Genomic DNA, 11149 nt, shown 5'->3' with positions numbered 1-11149 from the left:
CGAAGGTGGTGGACAGAGTGACCCACATTTAACCAGCTGGTGGGAAGGAACCACCAAAGAAAGACTCAACAACAATCAAAACCCAAAGGCAAACACAAAGCCAACTTAAACGACAGCCCAAGACCAGTGAGCTTGGGAGATCAAAGAAACAGCACCACTGAAACTCACTGCTATTCTACTAAAGAAGTTCACACCATAAACCCAGGGAGCCAGAACAGATCAATATAAGAAGCTGAGGCGAACAAGAAGAGTTTCAAAAACAATGGGAAGACAAAGAAATAATCCCCAAATGAAAGGAAAGGAGGAAGCCTCAAAAAGAATGCTAAATGAAATAGAGGCAATTCAACTATCAGATATTGAATTCAAAGCAGTGATTGTCAAGAAGCTCAATGAGCTCACAATGAGCTACAAGAAACTACAGGGAAGCTACAATGAACTCAATGAAAATTACATCAGCATAAAAAAGGAAATAGAAACTCTCAAACAGGGCCAAGAGGAAATGAAGAATACAATTTCTAAACTGAAGAACACAGTAGAAGGAATGAAAAGCAGGATCGATGAAGCAGAAGATCGGATCAGTGAGCTAGAGGACAAAGTAGAAGAAAACACCCAGAAAGAGCAAGAAAAGGAAAAGAGGCTCAGGAAAAATGAAGAGGGATTAAGAGAAATGCAAGACAATATGAAACGTAATAATATCCGTATAATAGGCATACCACAGGGAGAAGAAGAAGAACAAGGGATAGAAAACCTAGTTGACCAAGTGATGATGGAAAACTTCCCTAATTTGATGAGACAAAAAGTCACACAAATCCAGGAAACACAGAGAGTCCCAATCAAGAGGAAGTCAAAGAGGCCCACCTAAAGACACATCATAATGAAAATGGCAAAATTTCAAGACAAAGAGAGAATCTTAAAGGCAGCAAGGGAGAAACAGGAAGTAACATACCAGGGGGGCCCCAATCAGGCTAACAGCTGTCTTCTCAATGAAAACACTCCAAGCCAGAAGAGAATGGCAAGAAATAATCCAAGTAATGAGAACCAGAGGCCTGCAACCACGACTACTTTACCCAGCAAGGCTCTCAATTAAGATAGAAGGCCAAATAAGAAGCTTCTCAGACAAAAGAAGTCTGAAAGAATACACCTCCACTAAACCAGCTCTGCAAGAGATGCTAAAGGGACTGCTTTAACAAAAGAAAGGAAAAGAGAGAGTGATAGAGGATCACACGTACATAAAAGGCAAAGAATAAGTACCTATCAATAATAACCTTAAACGTAAATGGATTAAACGCTCCAACCAAAGACATAGAATAGCTGATTGGATAAGAAAACATGACCCACACATATGCTGTCTGCAAGAGACCCACCTCAGGATAAAAGATCTGCACAGGTTGAAAGTGAAGGGCTGGAAAAAAATTTCCCAAGCAAATGGACAGGAAAAAAAAAGCTGGGGTAGCAATACTCATATCTGACAAAATAGACTTCCAAAGGACGATAAAGAGAGACCCAGAAGGTCATTTCATAATACTCAAGGGAAGAATTCACCAAGAAGACATAAATATTGTAAATACATATGCACCCAACATAGGAGCACCCAAATACATAAAGAAAATCTTAGAGGACTTCAAGAAAGATATGGACAGCAACAAAATTATTGTGGGGGATTTTAACACCCCACTATCAAAAATGGACAGATCTTCCAAACAAAATATCAACAAAGATATTGTGGCATTGAACAATACCCTAGGTGAAATGGGCTTTACTGATATTTACAGAACCCTCCATACCAAAGAAGCTAAATACACATTTTTTTCAAATGTACATGGAACATTTTCAAATACTGACCACATGATATGACACAAAACAAGCCTCTGCAAGTTCAAAAAAAAAATGAAATCATACCAAGCAATTTCTCAGATCACAAGGGACTGAAACTAGAAACCAACCCCAAGGAAAAAAACCCAAAACACTCAAATTCATGTAGATTAAATAGCATGCTGTTAAACAATGAATGGGTCAAGAATGATATTAGGGAAGAAATCAAAATGTCTTTGGAAACAAATGAAAACGAACTCACAAAAACCCAAAACTTATGGGACACAGCCAAGGCAGTCCTGAGAGGGAAGTTCATAGTGATACAGGCCCACATAAAAAAGTCAGAAACATTTCAAACAAACAACCTAACCCTACATCTACTAGAACTCGAGGAAAAACAACAAAGACATCCCAGAGCAAGCAGAAGGAAGGAAATAACCAAGATCAGAGCAGAATTAAATGACATAGAGACTAAAAGCAAAATTCTAAGGATCAATGAATCCAAGAGCTGGTTCTTTAAAAAGATAAACAAAATCAACAAGCCTTTAAGCAGACTCATCAAGAAAAAAAGAGAGAAGACCCAAATAAACACAATCAGAAATGAAAGAGGAGAGATTACAACAGATACCACAGAAATACAAAGGATTGTAAGAAATTACTACAAAGAGCTGTATGCCAAGAAATTTGAAAACCTAGATGAAATGGACAAATTTCTAGAAAAATATAATCTTCCAAAACTCAATAAAATGGAAGCAGAAAGCCCGAACAAACGAATAACAGCAAAAGAAATTGAAGCAGTAATCAAAAAACTCCCAACACACAAAAGCCCTGGACCACATGGCTTCACAGGAGAATTCTACAAAGCATTTAAGGAAGAACTAACACCTATCCTTCACAGACTATTTAAAAAAATCCCAAAAGATGGAAGACTCCCAAACTCTTCTTATGAGGCCAACATCATCTTAATTCCCAAACCAGATAAAGACACAACAAAGAAAGAAAACTTCAGGCCAATATCGCTGATGAACATTGACGCTAAAATCCTCAACAAGATCCTGGCAAACCACATCCAATAGTACATTAAGAAGATCATACACCATGACCAAGTGGGATTCACTCCAGGGATGCAAGGATGGTACAATATACGCAAATAAGTAAATGTAATACATCACATAAACAAAAGCAAAGACAAAAACCACATGATCATATCAATAAATGCAGAAAAAGCATTTGATAAGGTACAGCACCATTTATGATAAAAGCACTAAGAAAAGTGGTAATAGAGGGAGCATCCCTCAATATAATAAAGGCCATATATGAGAAACCTACAGCCAACATCATACTCAATGGGCAAAAATCAAAATCTTTTCCACTAAGAACAGGAACAAGACAAGGATGTCCACTTTCACCACTTCTATTCAATATACTACTGGAAGTTCTAGCCACAGCAATCAGACAAGAAAAAGAAATAAAAGGCATCCAAATTGGAAAGGAGGAAACAAAACTGTCACTGTTTGCAGATGACATATAGTGTACCTAGAATATCCTATAGACTCCACCAGAAAACTGTTTGACCTAATAAATGAATTTGGCAAAATAGTGGGATACAAAGTCAATATCCAGAAATCAAAGGCATTTCTGTACATCAACAATGAAACAGCAGAAGCAGAAATCGAGGAAAAAATCCCATTTGAAATAGCAAAAAGAAAAATAAAATATCTAGGAATAAACCTAACCAAGGAGGTAAAAGACCTGTATTCAGAAAACTACATAACACTGAGGAGAGAAATCAAGGAAGACACAAACAAATAGAAACATACACCGTGTTCATGGACTGGAAGAACTAATATCATCAAAATGTCCATACTACCAAAAGCAATTTACACATTCAATGCAATACCTATTAAAGTACCAATGGCATATTTTACAGACATAGAACAAACACTTCAACAATTTATATGGAACCATAAACGACCCCGAATAGCTGCTGCAATTTTGAGAAAGAAGAGTAAAGTAGGAGGGATCACAATACCTGACACTAAACTATACTACAAGGCCACTGTAATCAAAACTGCCTGTTAGTGGCATAAATACAGGCACATGGACCAATGTAACAGAACAGAGAGCTGAGAAATAAACCCAAGCCTCTACGGTCAATTAATATTTGACAAAGGGAGCAGCAACATAAAATGGAATAAAAATAGCCTCTTCAACAAATGGAGTTGGGAGAACTGGACAGCTACGTGCAAAAAAATGAAACTCGAGCACCAACTTACACCTTATACAAAAATAGATTCAAGGTGGATAAAAGACTTAAATATAAAGCGTGACACCATTAAAGTCCTAGGAGAGAATGTAGGTAAGAAAATCTCAGATATTTCATGCAGAAACTTTTTACTGACTTTTCTCCTAGAGCAAGGGACATAAAGGAAAGAATAAACAAATGGGAGCTCATCAAAATTAAAAGCTTTTGCACAGCTAAAGAAAACAGTATCAAAATAAAAAGAGAACCAACTGTATGGGAAAACATATTTGCCAATGATACCTCAGACATGGGTTTAATCTCCAAAATATATAAAGAACTTACACGACTCCCTTGTAAGAAGACAAGTAACCCAATTAAAAAATGGGCAAAGGACTTGAACAGACACTTCTCCAAGGAGGACATACAGAAAATCCAAAGACACACGAAACGATGCTCAATATCACTAGCCATCAGAGAGATGCAGATTCAAACCACAATGAGATACCAGTTCACACCAGTCAGAATGGCCATCATAAACAAAGCAACAAACAACAAGTGTTGGAGAGGTTGTGGAGAAAGGGGGTCCCTAGTGCACTGTTGGTGGGACTGCAGACTGGTACAACCACTATGGAAAGCAGTTTGGAACTTCCTCCGAAAACTAAAAATGGATCTGCCTTTTGACCCGGAAATTCCACTGCTGGGACTCTATCCTAAGAATACTAAAACACCAATTCAAAAGAATCTATGCATCCCAATGTTCATAGCAGCACAATTTACAATAGCTAGGTGCTGGAAGCAACCTAGATGCCCATCAGTAAATGAATAGATCAAAAAACTATGGTACATTTACACAATGGAATTCTAAGCAGCAGAAAGAAAGAAGGAGCTCATACCCTTTGCAACAGCATGGATGGAGGTGGAAAGCATTATGCTAAGCAAAACAAGCCAGGCAGTGAAAGACAAATACCACATGATATCACCTTTAACAGGAATCTAAACAACAAAACAAAACAAAAAAAACTAGCAAAATATAACCGAAGACACTGAAATAGGGGATAGTCTGACAGTGACCAGAGGGGAGAGAAGAGGGAATTTCAGGGAGGAATGGGTAGGGTTCATAGGAACAAATTTGGAGGACACATGGACAAAAACTAGGGGTGGGGTGTAATGGGGGGGAAGGGGAGAGGTGTGGGTGGGTGGGCTGGAATGGGAGTAGGAGGGGAGAAAACTGTACTTGAACAATGATTAAAATAAAAAAAAAATTAAAAATGGGCAAAGGGCTTAAACAGTCACTTCTGCAAAGAGGACATACAGAGGATCTAGAGACACATGAAACAATGTTCAATATTGCTAGCTATCAGAGAGATGCAAATTAAAACCACAAGGAGATACCACTTCACACCAGTCACAATGGCTATCATAAACAAAGCAACAAACAACAAGTGTTGGAGAGGTTGTGGAGAAAAGGGGGACTGCAGACTGGTACAACCACTATGGAAAGCAGTATGGAACTTCCTCAGAAAACCAGAAATGGATCTGCCGTTTGACCCTGCAATTCCACTGCTGGGACTCTATCCTAAGAACACTATAACACCAATACAAAAGAACCTTTGCACCCCGATGTTCATAGCAGCACTATTTACAATAGCTAGGTGCTGGAAGCAACCTAGAAGCCCATCAGTAAGTGAATGGATCAAAACACTGTGGTACTTTTACACAATGGAATTCTATGCAACAGAAAGAATGAAGGAGGTCCTACCCTTTGCAACAGCTTGGATGGAGCTGGAAAACATTATGCTAAGCAAAACAAGCCAGGCAGTGAAAGACAGATACCATATGATCTCACCTTTAACAGGAACCTAAACAAGAAAACAAAGAAACAAGCGAAATATAACCAAAGACACTGAAATAGAGGACAGGCTGACAGTGACCACAGGGGAGAGAAGAGGGAATGTCAGGGGACAATGGGAAGGGTTCACGGGAACAAACATAAAGGACACATGGACAAAAATTAGGAGTAGGGTGGTAATGGGAGGGAAGTGGGGAGGGTTGAGGAGGCTGGATTGGGAGTAAAAGGTAGAAAAGTGTACTTGAACAATGATTAAAATAAAATTTTAAATCAATCAATCAGTCAATCAATAGAAAAAGAATAAATACTATACCAATCATCAAAAAAATATAATATGTAGTCTGATATGCTTGATTTTGTGTTTTCAATCTTGGTTTATTTTTATTATTTTGTATTTTTGTATTTTTTTATTTTATTGTTGTTCAAGTACAGTTGTCTGCCTTTCCCCCCTATTTTGTATTATTGTTTGCTATTTTTCCTTCATTCTAAAATACATATTTCTTTAATGTTTATTTAAAGTAAGATATCAAATGTTCCTTCCCTAAAAATGCTGATTTCCTTTCCCATTTCCCCCATGCCAGTAAGATTAAATATTTAGAATACCTTCACTCAAACTTATTTTCCTTAACCTTTGAAAGGCCCTTATTTGTTCTCATGTCCCATCTTCCAGACCCCTACATTTGGCTCTAGAAAAATTTGATATCCATTTGAAAATAAATTAAAACATCAACCCATACCTCCCAGGTTATATAAAAATTAAATTAAAGTGGTTGATTGACCTAAATCTAAAAACTAAAACAATAAAACCTCTAAATGAATATATAAGATAAAAGTTTTCCCACCCTGCTGCAAGCATTTTTTAAGTAGGACACAAAGCACAATTTATAAAGAATAAATATAGGCAGGAAAATCTCAGATATTCCACACTGCAATATCTTCACTGATATGTCCCTTAGAACAAGAGACATAAGGGGAAGAATAAAGAAATGGAATCTCATCAAAATGAAAAGCTTCTGCATGGCTAAAAAAAAACAAAACAAAAACAAAACAAAAACAAAAAATAAACAGAATTAAAATGAATAGAAAACCAACTGTATGGGAATACATATTTGCCAATGATACCCCAGACAAGGGTTTGATCTGCAACATATTTAAAGAACTCACACGGCTCCACTCTAAGAAAAATGACCCAATTTAAAAAAATGGGCAAAGGACTTGAACAGACACTTCTCCAAAGAGGACACACAGAGGGTCCAGAGGCATATGAAAAGATGTTCAGCATCACTAGCCATCAGAGAGATGCAAATTAAAACCACAATGAGATACCACTTCACACCAGTCAGAGTGGCCGTCATAAACAAATTAACAAACAAGTGTCAGAGAGGATGTGAAGAAAAGGGAACCATACCACACGGTTGGTGGGATTGTAGACTGGTGTGGCCACTATGGAAAGCAGTATGGAATTTCCTCAGAAAACTAAAAATGGATCTGCCTTTTAACCCGGTAATTCCACTGCTAGGATTATATCCTACGAACCCAGAAACACCAATTCAAAAGAACCTATATACCCCAATGTTCATAGTAGCATAATTTGCAATAGCCAAGTGCTGGAAGCAACTTAAGTATCCATCAGTAAATGAGTTGATCAAAAAACTATGGTACATTTACACAATGAAATACTACACAGCACAAAGAAAGAAGGAGCTCCTACCCTTTGTGGCAGCATGGATGGGACTGGAGAGTATTATGCTAATTGAAATAAGCCAGACCAGTGAAAGACAAATACCATATGATCTCACCTTTAAGTGGAACCTAATCAACAAAAACCATTAACCAAAATATAATCAGAGACACTGAAATTAAGAACAAATGGACAGTAACCAGAAGGGAGATGGGAAGGGATAATGGGGTTGGGGGGAGGATGAAAGATTTTCAGGAACAACTCTAAAGGACACACGGACAAAACCAAGGGGGTGTGAAATCAGGGGAGGAAGGTAGGGAAGGCTGGGGTGGAGGAGAGAGGTGAGGGGGAAAGGCAGAAACCTGTACTTGAACAACAATAAAAAAAAAAAGAAAAATAAAAATAAATAAATAAATAAATAAATAAATAAAGCCTATAGGGGAAAATAAATAAATAAATTTGACTTCATCAAAATTAAAAATTACTGCTCTTCAAGAGACATTAAAATAATGAAAAGACAAGCTACAGAGTGGGAGAAAATATTTGCAAAACACATACTTAGGGAAGGACATATATTTAGAATATTAAAAGAAACAAACAACCTATTTTAAAAGTTGGGAGAAGATTTTTGGGCAGTTTACCAAAAATGATATACAAGTAGATAATAAGCACATGAACTCATGTGACTACTCATCAGAGAAGTACAGATTGAAGCTATAATGTGATATTACTACACATCTATTAGATTGGCTATTTTTAAAAAATACCAATATTTACTGCTGGCAAAAATGCAGATGGAAATGCAAAATAGTACAGCCACTTTCAAAAATAGGTTAGCAATTTTTTATAAAGTTAAGCACACCTTTACCATATGATCAAGCAATCCTATTCCTGGTTATTTACTTGAGAAAACACATTCATACAAATATCTCCATGCAAAAAAGTTTATACCAGGTTTACTTATAATCTCCCCAAACATACATACATATAAAAACATTGGTGAATTTCAAATGCATTTTACTAAATGCTAAAATTCAGACTCAAAAGGCTACATATTGTATGAGTCCTTTACTATGACATTTTGGAAAGGGTAAAACCCTAGGGTCAGAAAACAGGTCAGAGTAATTTTTGAAGTCTGGCTATGAGAGGGAGAGGTTGTGGATATACAACTGTTGCCATTTGTCAAAACTCATGTACTAAAAAGAGTAAATTATACTTTATTTAAATTATACTTCAATAATGAAACAACCGAAAGAATCCAATTTAGCACTCTGTGGTTAGCTTATAATCAACACAGTGATAAAGTACAAAGTCCCTTCCTTCAAGATAGTCTAGTGAATACAACCCATAAGAGACTGAAGTATGGATATGGTTTTTCCAGAACCATAACAGGCTACCCTGGGGTTGAAATCCCTGGTTGGGACCAGGATCAGTAATGTATTCTTCAGAAATTTAACTTTTTTAAATTAACCTTTTTACCTTTTAAAAGGGCTGATAATACTAACAGTTCTCATTTTGCACGTTCAGTCAGCACCTCCTTTCAGTAGCCATCTGTCTTGGGGACAGGGGGCGATCAAGATTGTCTCCCCAGAGTTCAGTTTTCTGAAAAGTTTTTTTTTTTTTTTCCTAATTCTACATCTTCCCTTTCCCTGTGGCCAGACTCTTCTCTGAGCCTTGGAGCTGAAAAGTGAAGCTTCTCTTCCACCAGGTCTTGCCTGAGTTTCTTTGCCTGTCTGACACATCTTTCACTTCAGCTGGCTCTGGCTTTGCATGCAGGAGGAGAAACCCATTGTGACATGGCAGGGTGGGGAGGTGGAAGTTCTCAGATGTCTTGCTGGGTTTCCTCCCATACTCTCTCCTCTCCTGTGTACCCATTGCCAGAACTACTTACTACTGCATGGTGAATGCAATAGATATCCACCCTGTCCAATACTGTCCATTTAACACTCCTCTCACCTATTAAATCTGCATGTCTTCAACATTTATTAAAGGTATAATGCAAATTTTCTATTTGCCCGGTCAGATACCTTAGCATCAAGGTAATATTTTAAAACATCTAAGAGGAAGAAAACAAAAGAAAAGCAAACAAACTACTCTTTCCCCAAGATTTGTAATCTTACAGAGAACTATTAAATAATTCTCTGGGTTTATTACAGTAACTGTCCCCTCCCTTCATCTCAGTTATATCCCATTCCAGCAAGATCATCTTCTCCCTTAAAGAAAAACATGCCTAAAGTAAAATAAAATGCTTAACTTTTAGAAGTTATATTTATTTTAATCCTTTAGGTAAATTGTCTCAAGATCATTTCCATTAAGTACACTTGGAAAGAATAGATCATCATAGCAATGGTGAATTTTAGAAATCAACTGCTCAGACCCATTAAAAATCTATTGTCTGATCTACCTGTCCCAAATGCATGTATACACTTATTCATCTTTTTTAAGCAAAATGTCAGACAGAAATTTTTGTACTATTAACCAATGGAGGTTTCAATTCTCGTTTACATATAGTTTTTTTAGAGGTTCACATTCCATGTAGAAAATCATTTCTAAATTCTTATCCTCTGACCATTGGTTAAAAACAAAAGAATTCACTTACCTTTAAAGGGCAAAAGTTTAGTATATATTTTAAAACAATTACTTCAAATAAAAACTTTAACTTGAAGCCTATTTTCTCCTTAGCCACTTTTTCAGGTCAAGCTAATAAAAAAAAGATTTTAAAAGTTAATTGGCATTACTATTATCCCTCCCTACATTTAAAAATTTAGGTATCTATTTAAATCATACTGGTTTTGTAAAATCTGTAATTTTACACAATTTCCATAAGGAACATTAGCTTCAAGAAAGTTAAAGCTTTTTCATCTCTGCTCTTATCACTTTCCACTTCTAAAAGCCCTGGTTGCTACAAAACCCCTGCCTCACAAGTTAGCAACTGCTCATATAGTGGGGATTCAAGACAGTTTTCAAGATATCCCTAATTTCCTATGTTATAATCTTCAGTATCAGGACCTGGGCAACCATTTGAGACACCTATTCAGGCCTCTGCGTGAAGATCAGACTTTCCCTCCCTTCAGGGTTCCAACTCCCTTTGCTGTTAAAAAAGAGAAATAATAAATAGAATAAAACAGCAACAACAAAAAAGGCAAGAAACATAAGATATTACCATGTTCCCAAAATGGGCAAAAACTACAAAGGTTTGGTAAACAGCACTAATGCTACCACAGTATGGGAGAAGATGCAGCATTATTTGCCATGGCTTTTCACTTGCTTCTAAGTTCCATCTAGGGGTGACACTTTCCATGCAGGTAGGATCCCCCCATACCAGATAAAGTAGCTGAATTGTTGCTAAAATACTGTGCTTTTATTCTCAAACTCACATCATCTTTTGGAAAATTTGAATAATGTGGGTGCTTTCCATGGGGGCAATGTTTACAAACATTGAGCTCTCTTGGTTCTTAACCAGAATTTGGCATAAGTCAGGACAGGGAGCAGAGTCAGTGTCCTGGTGTTCCTGGGCAGTAGTACTTCATCCTCTCATGTTCTGGTGTCCTGGAAACCCCAT

This window comes from Phyllostomus discolor, chromosome X (genome assembly GCF_004126475.2).
Source record: "Phyllostomus discolor isolate MPI-MPIP mPhyDis1 chromosome X, mPhyDis1.pri.v3, whole genome shotgun sequence".
Classification (NCBI taxonomy): Eukaryota; Metazoa; Chordata; class Mammalia; order Chiroptera; family Phyllostomidae; genus Phyllostomus; species Phyllostomus discolor.
Note: the sequence above shows the minus strand (reverse complement) of the source record.